The sequence below is a fragment of the Lolium perenne genome, chromosome 1, assembly GCF_019359855.2.
Source record: "Lolium perenne isolate Kyuss_39 chromosome 1, Kyuss_2.0, whole genome shotgun sequence".
Taxonomy (NCBI): domain Eukaryota; kingdom Viridiplantae; phylum Streptophyta; class Magnoliopsida; order Poales; family Poaceae; genus Lolium; species Lolium perenne.
In genome coordinates this window covers 60691817-60701987 of record NC_067244.2, presented here as the reverse complement: position 1 = coordinate 60701987, position 10171 = coordinate 60691817, and positions in this window count along the sequence as shown.

Here is a 10171-nt window from a genome sequence, read left to right as displayed (position 1 = left end):
TGGCGCCGGAATCCCTGGTGTTGTGCCGCACTACACTCCGTCACCAACAACCTTCACGTGTTCCTTGACTCCTACTGGTTCGATAACCTTGGTTTCACACTGAGGGAAAACTCACTGCTGTACGCATCACACCTTCCTCTTGGGGTTCCCAACGGACGTGTGTTAACTGCACGTCAGCAAGGATTTTTCTGGCGCCGTTGCCGGGGAGATCAAGACACGCTGCAAGGGGAGTCTCTCACATCCAATCTCTTTAGTTTGTTTTTGTCTTGCTTTACTTTATTTTATTTACTGCTTTGTTTGTTCTCTATATTAAAAACACAAAAAAATTAGTTACTTGCATTTACTTTATTTACTGTCTTGTTTGCATTCTCTATATTGAAAAACAAAAAATTAGTTACTTGCATTTACTTTATCATGACTAGTCCTGTAGTTGTTATTCTATCACCCGAGGAATCGATCTTTACTTTTAAACAAGGTGGTGAAGAGAGTTTTAAAGAAGCTTGGTCTAGAATTTTTGATTCTTATAGTAAAACTGAACCTAAAATGACTCTAAGTTTGCTTCTTAGTAACTTTTATTTTGGGCTTATTCTTCGCTATAGATATGCCTTAGATGCTGTAGTAGGAGGAGATTTCCTTCACTGTGATGGGGATCAAGCTTTTAATGCCATAAGAAAAGTGGTTACATCATCTAGCTCCGCTAATAATTTTGATTCATCTCTTGCTAGCATTCATAATAGATTAAACACCCTCGAGACAAATATATCTTGTTTAAAGGAAGGGTACAACCAGATTCGCGAATATTATGATTATGTTCCAGTAAGTTTTGAACCTTCAATATAATGTGGGAGCCTACTATTAAAGTTGCTATTTGTGGTGAAACTTTTCATGCCCGTTGTGATATTATGTCTGAGTTTTGCCTTATGCCTAAAAGAATTTATGAATCTTTGACACTTTGGGAACTTACTGAAGGAGGAGAAGGAATAACTCTTACTGATAACTCTGTTATAATTCCTATGGGTATAGCTGAAGGGGTGTTCACAACCTTTCTTGGAAGAACGGTATCCACTGATTATCTCGTTGTTGAATGTGTAGGGACAGGACAAATCACACTTGGAAGGTCCCTGCTGAAACTCGTGGGAGCAATCATAGATGTGGGGAAAGGCACTCTAAATTTTACCTCTATGCCCGGATGCGGTCATATATTCCCTAAACCAAAGAGTAAGAATAAGAGTAAGAAGAGTAGGCGCAAGGCCCCTGGTAAGAATGCTAATGCTTCATCTCTTGATAATACTTGATTCACACTTTCTGCGCTTAGCTGAAAGGCGTTAAAGAAAAGCGCTTATGGGAGACAACCCATTATTTTACTTCTGCACTTTTGTTTTATATTTGAGTCTTGGAAGTTGTTACTACTGTAGCAACCTCTCCTTATCTTTATTTTATTGCATTGTTGTGCCAAGTAAAGTCTTTGATAGTAATGTTGATACTAGATTTGGATTACTGCGCAGAAATAGATTTCTTACTGTCACGAAATTTAGCAGCCCCGTCGGTAGGTAACTCAGAAAATTCTGCCAATTTACGTGTGTGATCCTCAGATATGTACGCAACTTTCATTCAATTTGAGCTTTTTCATCTGAGAAAGTTAAGTGCCCCAGAAAAATTCGTCTTTACGGACTGTTCTGTTTTGACAGATTCTGCCTTTTATTTCGCATTGCCTATTTTGCTATGCTTGATGGATTTCTTTGTTCCATTAACTTTCAGTAGCTTTGTGCAATGTCCAGAAGTATTAAGAATGATTATGTCACCTTTGAATATATGAATTTTCAATTATGCACTAACCCTCTAATGAGTTTGTTTCGAGTTTGGTGTGGAGGAAGTTTTCAAGGGTCAAGAGAGGAGGATGATACAATATGATCAAGAAGAGTGAAAAGTCTAAGCTTGGGGATGCCCCCGTGGTTCATCCCTGCATATTTCAAGAAGACTCAAGCATCTAAGCTTGGGGATGCCCAAGGCATCCCCTTCTTCATCGACAACTTATCAGGTCACCTCTAGTGAAACTATATTTTTGTTCAGTCACATCTTATGTGCTTTACTTGGAGCGTCTGTTTGTTTTTATTTTTGTTTTTGTTTGAATAAAATCGGATCCTAGCATTCTTTGTTTGGGAGAGAGACACGCTCCGCTGTTGCATATGAACACATGTGTTCTTAGTGTTACTTTTAATGTTCATGGCGAAGGTTGAAAACTGCTTCGTTCATTGTTATATGGTTTGAAACAGAAAATGCTTCATGTGGTAATTGGTATAATGTCTTGAATAATTTGATACTTGGCAATTGTTGTGCTCATATAGATCATGTTTAAGCTCTTGCATCATGTACTCTGCACCTATTAATGAAGAACTACATAGAGCTTGTTAAAATTTGGTTTGCATGATTGGTCTCTCTAAGTCTAGATATTTTCTGGTTAAGGTGTTTGAACAACAAGGAAGACAGTGTAGAGTCTTATAATGCTTGCAATATGTTCTTATGTAAGTTTTGCTGTACCGGTTTATACTTGAGTTTGCTTCAAACAACCTTGCTAGCCTAAGCCTTGTATTGAGAGGGATTACTTCTCGTGCATCCAAATCCTTGAGCCAAAAACTATGCCATTTGTGTCCACCATACCTACCTACACTACAAGAAAAGTTGCCATGGCCGACGAAGTTGAAGTCGCGCCGTGGTTGCTGGTGTACCATGGCCGACGATTTTTGGTCCCTCCGTGGTGCATGTCAAAACTTTTTTTTCTCGTTTTTGAGGCCACCTAGCCCGACGAAAGCGGCCAAAACGTCGCGTATGGTGGCCCGGGACGTGGTGCATCTCGAAATCTCGGGTTCGCCGGCCGAGTCAACGCAAATCCGCACCGCCGAGGGATGTAGGGCCCAGATGGCAGCCTCTCTGGCATTGTTTTTTTTCTCGATCGCGCCATCTCGTTCAACGTTCTCCGATCGAGCCGTTTACGATGCAGGATCATGGGTCCCGCATGTCATCCTCTATGAACCAAAATTCTTTCTATTCTTGGATTTTTTGACCCCTGATTTACGGCTACTTCCTTTTTCTTTTGATCCCTTGCCGCCTTGGAAACGTTGAGACCGCTGCTGCTAAATGGGACCCGCATGTCATCCTCTATGTGCAATCAACTTTCTTTTCTTGGAGTTTTTTTTGGCACCTCATATTTGGTCACTTGCCTTTTTTTTTTGATCCCCTGCCGCCTCTCAAACGGTGATACCGCTGCTACTAAATGGGACCCGCATGTCATCCTCTATGTACTATAAAACTTTCTTTTCTTGGATTTTTTTTGGCACCTCATATTTGGTCACTTGCCTTTTTCTTTCGATCCCCTGCCGCCTCTCAAACGGTGATACCGCTGCTGCTAAATGGGACCCGCATGTCATCCTCTATGTACTATAAAACTTTCTTTTCTTGGATTTTTTTGGCACCTCATATTTGGTCACTTGCCTTTTTCTTTCGATCCCCTGCCGCCTCTCAAACGGTGATACCGCTGCTGCTAAATGGGACCCGCATGTCATCCTCTATGGACTATAAAACTTTCTTTTCTTGAATTATTTTTGGCTCCTGATATTTGGTCACTTGCCTTTTTCTTTCGATCCCCTGCCGCCTCTCAAACAGTGAGACCGCTGCAGCTAAATGGGACCCGCATGTCATCCTCTATGAGCAATCAACTTTCTTTTCTTGGAGTTTTTTTTGGCACCTCATATTTGGTCACTTGCCTTTTTCTTTTGATCCCCTGCCGCCTCTCAAACAGTGAGACCGCTGCAGCTAAATGGGACCCGCATGTCATCCTCTATGAGCAATCAACTTTCTTTTCTTGGAGTTTTTTTTGGCACCTCATATTTGGGCACTTGCCTTTTTCTTTCGATCTCATGCCACGTTTGAAACGTTGAGGAACCTGCAGGCTCATGGGACCCGCATGTCATCCTCTATGTACTATAAAAGTTCATTTTCTTGGTTTTTTTCACCCTCTGATTTTTGGCAATTTCTTTTTTCTTTTGAACCCCTGCCGCCTCTCAAACGGTGATACCGCTGCTGCTAAATGGGACCCGCATGTCATCCTCTATGTACTATAAAACTTTCTTTTCTTGAATTATTTTTGGCTCCTCATATTTGGTCACTTGCCTTTTTCTTTCGATCTCATGCCACGTTTGAAACGTTGAGGAACCCTTGGCTCATGGGACCCGCATGTCATCCTCTATGTGCTATAAAAGTTTATTTTCTTTATTTTTTTTTCACCCTCTGATTTTTGGCTATTTCCTTTTTCTTTTGATCCCCTGCCGCCTTGGAAACGTTAGGTAAGCTGCTGACTCATGGGACCCGCATGTCATCCTCTATGTACAATCAACTTTCTTTTTCTTTTGATCTCAAGCCGCATTTGAAACGTTGAGACCGCTGCTACTAAATGGGACCCGCATGTCATCCTCTACGTACAATAAAGTTTTTTTTCTTGGATTATCTTTGGCTCCTGATATTTTGTCACTTGCCTTTTTCTTTCGATCTCATGCCGCCTTTGAAACGTTGAGTAAGCTGCTGGCTCATGGGTCCCGCATGTCATCCTCTACGAACAATAAAAGTTTCCTTTCTTGGAGTTATTTTTTACCCCTAATTTCTGGCTATTTGCCTTTTTCTTTTGATCTCCTGCCCCCTCTGAAACGATGAGGACGCTGTTGGCAGGTCGGTCCCACATGTCATCCTCTATGAACAATAAAAGTTTCCTCTGATGGATTTATTTTGAACCCCTAATTAATTTCTGGATATTTCCCCTGCCGCCTTGGAATCGTTGAAGATGCTGCTGCCTCATGGGTCCCGCATGTCATCCTCTCAGAACGGACGATTTTGAGACGTTGTCTATCAGAACTTTTCTTGTAGTGCTACTACATGGTATTTCTCTACCATTCCAAAGTACATTACTTGAGTACTACCTTTAAAATTCTATTCTTTGTCTTTGCAATACATAGCTCATGGGAAAATAGCCTTAAAAACTATTGTGGTATTGAATATGTTGCTATGTATCTTATTTCTTATAAGTTGCTTGTTGAGCGGTAACCATGTTTCTGGGGACGCCATCAACTTTTACACCTTTGTTGAATATCATGTGAGTTGCTATGCATGTTCGTCTTGTCTGAAGTAAGGGCGATTTTCATGATCAAATGGTTTAAGTATGCATATTGTTAGGGAAGAACATTGGGCCGCTAACTAAAGCCATGAATCATGGTGGAAGTTTCAGTTTGGACATCAATCCTCAATCTCTTATGAGAATAATATCTGTTGTTAAATGCTTAAGCATTAAAAGAGGAGTCCATTATCTGTTTTCTATGTTGTCCCGGTATGGATGTCTAAGTTGAGAATAATCAAAAGCGAGAAATCCAATGCGAACTTTCTCCTTAGACCTCTGTACAGGCGGCATAGATGTACCCCTTTGTGACACTTGGTTGAAACATATGTTATGCAATGATAATCCGTGTTAATCCAAGCTAATTAGGACAAGGTGCGAGCACTATTGGTATTCTATACACGAGGCTTGCAACTTATAGGATGTCTTATACATAACACATATGATTTATTACTACCGTTGACAAAATTGTTTCTATGTTTTCAAAATGAAAAGCTCTAGCACAAAAAAAGTAATCCATGCTACCCTCTACGAAGGGCCATTCTTTTACTTTATGTTGAGTCAGTTTACCCACTTCCTTCTATCTTAGAAGCAAACACTTGTGTCAACTGTGTGCATTGATTCTTACATGTTTACTTATTGCACTTGTTATATTGCTTTATGTTGACAATTATCCATGAGATATACATGTTGAAGTTGAAAGCAACTGCTGAAACTTATATCTTCCTTTGTGTTGCTTCAAAGCTTTCTACTAAGAATTTATTGCTTTATGAGTTAACTCTTATGCAAGTCTAATTGATGCTTGTCTTGAAAGTACTATTCATGAAAAGTCTTTACTATATGATTCAGTTGTTTATTCATTGTCTTTACCATTGCTTCGAATCGCTGCATTCATCTCATATGCTTTACAATAGTATTGATCAAGATTATGATAGCATGTCACTTCAGAAATTATCCTTGTTATCGTTTACCTACTCGAGGGCGAGTAGGAACTAAGCTTGGGGATGCTTGATACGTCTCAAACGTATCTATAATTTCTTATGTTCCATGCTACTTTTATGATGATACTCACATGTTTTATACACACTTTATGTCATTATTATGCATTTTCCGGCACTAACCTATTGACGAGATGCCGAAGAGTCAGTTGCTGTTTTCTGCTGTTTTTGGTTTCAAAAATCCTACAAAGTAAATATTCTTGGAATTAGACGAAATCAACGCCCAGGGTCTTATTTTTCCACGAAGCTTCCAGAAGACCGGAGGGGATACGAAGTGGGGCCACGAGGGCCCGTACCCATAGGGCGGCGCGACCAGCATGGGGCCCGCGCCAGCCTATGGTGTGGGCCCCCCGCGCCTCCTCCAACCCTACCCTTCCGCCTACTTATAGCCTTCGTCGCGAAAACCCCTGTACCGAGAGTCACGATACGGAAAAACCTTCCAGAGACGCCGCCGCCAATCCCATCTCGGGGGATTCAGGAGATCGCCTCCGGCACCCTGCCGGAGAGGGGAATCATCTTCCGGAGGACTCTTCATCATCATGATCGCCTCCGGATTGATGTGTGAGTAGTTCACCCCTGGACTATGGGTCCATAGCAGTAGCTAGATGGTTGTCTTCTCCTCGTTGTGCTATCATGTTAGATCTTGTGAGCTGCCTATCATGATCAAGATCATCTATTTGTAATGCTACATGTTGTGTTTGTTGGGATCCGATGAATATGGAATACTATGTCAAGTTGATTATCAATCTATCATATATGTTGTTTATGTTCTTGCATGCTCTCCGTTGCTAGTAGAGGCTCTGGCCAAGTTGATACTTGTAACTCCAAGAGGGAGTATTTATGCTCGATAGTGGATTCATGCCTCCATTGAATCTGGGACAGTGACAGAAAGTTCTAAGGTTGTGGATGTGCTGTTGCCACTAGGGATAAAACATCAATGCTTTGTCGAAGGATATTTGTGTTGATTACATTACGCACCATACTTAATGCAATCGTCTGTTGTTTGCAACTTAATATTGGAAGGGGTGCGGATGCTAACCCGAAGGTGGACTTTTTAGGCATAGATGCATGCTGGATAGCGGTCTATGTACTTTGTCGTAATGCCCTGATTAAATCTCATAGTAGTCATCGTGATATGTATGTGCATTGTTATGCCCTCTCTATTTGTCAATTGCCCAACTGTAATTTGTTCACCCAACATGCTATTTATCTTATGGGAGAGACACCACTAGTGAACTGTGGACCCCGGTCCATTCTTTTACATCTGAAATACAATCTACTGCAAACTCTGTTCTTTACTGTTCTTCGCAAACAAACATCATTTTCTGCACCATACGTTTAATCCTTTGTTTACAGCAAGCCGGTGAGATTGACAACCTCACTGTTACGTTGGGGCAAAGTACTTTGATTGTGTTGTGCAGGTTCCACGTTGGCGCCGGAATCCCTGGTGTTGCGCCGCACTACACTCCGTCACCAACAACCTTCACGTGTTCCTTGACTCCTACTGGTTCGATAACCTTGGTTTCACACTGAGGGAAAACTCACTGCTGTACGCATCACACCTTCCTCTTGGGGTTCCCAACGGACGTGTGTTAACTGCACGTCAGCAATAGAGGTGGAGATGCAATCTTGGTCGGATCCCCCTTTGATCCAAGAGCTCTTGGGAACCTCTAGAATTTTCTTAGGACTCCCCTCTGTACTTTATGAGTCCATAAAGTCATGTCTAGGCCGAATCCATCAAATATGGCAAGAGTTTGTGTCAATCACGTCATAAATTTTCGGGTTTCCAAAACTGCCTTTGTAGCCTTCAGTAAAATGGGCGCCAATTTCGTGTACAAAATCCGTTTGGAGAGTTGTTTACGTCAAAGTAAACGTTTGAAAATTCTCCACAACTTCTATCCCTTACAAGTTTTCCGTTTGAGGTTATCTTCGGATCTATTTTGGGATATCTTTAAAAAAGTATCCCAGAGAGACAGATTTCAGGAAACTATAGATTTCACCATAATGACCGGTTTTCTTCCACCTTTTCTTATTTCCTACACAATAAAGTTTAAAACAGAAACTTGTGCACTTTTGCAATCATTAATAGGTTAGTCCCAATAAATATAATTAAGTTACAACATAATCATAATTTTAGTACAATAAACTAAAAAGTTCATGTATGCATTTTACATACATCAAGCACGTCATTGTATAACATCACACAACACTAATAGAGGAGGCCGAGGCAGAGCTCTACGCAGCGACAAAGCTCGGCTTCGGCGAGGCGTGGGATGGACGAGGGTGTAGCGGCTACTGGTGGTGGAGGTTGGGGGCACGACGGCCGGCGTGGGACGGTCGAGGGCACGATGTTGCATGGGATGAGGCCGGGAGAGGCGGTGGCCACACAGGGAGTGGCAGCGGCCGCGCAGGGAGATGCGGAGCTCGACACAGTGCGCGAAGCACGGCTTAGGCACGACAACGGCGTGATTGCTACAGGTGGTGGAGGTCGGGGGAGGTGGCGGCCGGCGCGGGGCAGACAAGGACACAAGGCAGAGATGGGAGGGCCAGTGGTGCGCGAGGGACTAGGTGGCGGTGGATATCCGGCGGCGCCTGAGGGGACCTTGCCGGTGGCGGGCTCGCTCTAGCAGCGAGGACTTGATTCGGCGGCGACAACCAATTCGGCCAGTGGTGTTGGTGGGGAAAAGAGAAGTTACGGGAGGTTCGTGCGGGTGGTGTTGGTTCACGAAAGTAGAAAAAAACGATAAGGTGGGCCCTACAGCCGCCACGTGGCGCATGACGGAGCTAGGGGACGCGATCGATGCGATCCCCCGAGGTGATCGTGAGTGTTTCCTTTTCCAAAACTACACATGTACATATCATGATCGTGAGTATATAATACAGATATTGTTGTCCAACTAATTTGATCAAAGTTCACTATGAATATGTGTTCGACTTGAGGCTAGTACAGATCCGGGCAAGCAGAAGACTGTACTACTACCTCCATCCCAAAGTTTAAGATTTATATTTTTTTTTAAAGTCAAACTATGTTAAGTTTAACTAAATTTTTACTAGAAATCATTAACATGCAAAAGACAGGATCAATATCATAAAATATAAAATAGGTAATGAAATATATTTCGTATGATATGTACAAAATATTATATTTGCTGATAGATTATTCTAAAAATTTAATCAACTTTAATTGGTTTAACTTTTTTTTAAAGGTGTAAGCTTTGAAATGACGGTATTAGAGCATCTCCAGTCGCGTCCCCCAAACCGTCCCCCAAACCGCGCCGGATTGAGCGTTTGGGGGACGTGTTTCGTTCGTGCCGCGTTTGGGGGACGTCGCTCCCCAGTCGCGTCCCCCAAACAAAATTTCGCAAATTTTAAACTTAACTAGATTCGATTAGATTCGTCCAAACTTACATAGATTCGAACGAAATTTGACTAAATTTAAACTAAACCTAATCTAGAAGTACTTGCGGCGGCCGGATGCGTCGTAGTACTGGTGGAAGTTGTACATGTCGTCGGTGACGACCTCCTGCTTGACGCGCTCCTCGACGGGCTCGTCGACGGGCTCGTCCTTCACCAAGCCGCTTGGTCCTGCCTCGCCGTCGTCGGTGAGGTCCACCAGCGGCTTGCCGGAGTCGCGGATGGACATGGCGATCGCCGCGTCCAGGTCGCCCCTCCAGGCGTCCTTGTCGTCCATGGACGCCAAGAACGCCGCCCGCAACCCTGGGCAGTCCTCGGGGTCGTCGCTGCTGGCGATGAGCCGCTGCTGCCGCTCGTACTCCGCCGACGGCGCCGCTGCGGCGCTTCCTCCGCTCCTCCTTCACCTCCGGCCGGGATGAGGAGGGCGCCGCCGCGCCTCCCTTGCTGCCGCCGGCCGCCGCCGCCACGCCTCGTGTTGACGGGCGTCGCCGCTCCTCCTTGACCTCCCGTTTGGGGACGGTGTAGGGCGCCGACCGATGCGACGAGGACGGCGTCGATCGCGCCGGTCCCGAGGAAGAAGAGTGCGAGGAGGACGAGTACG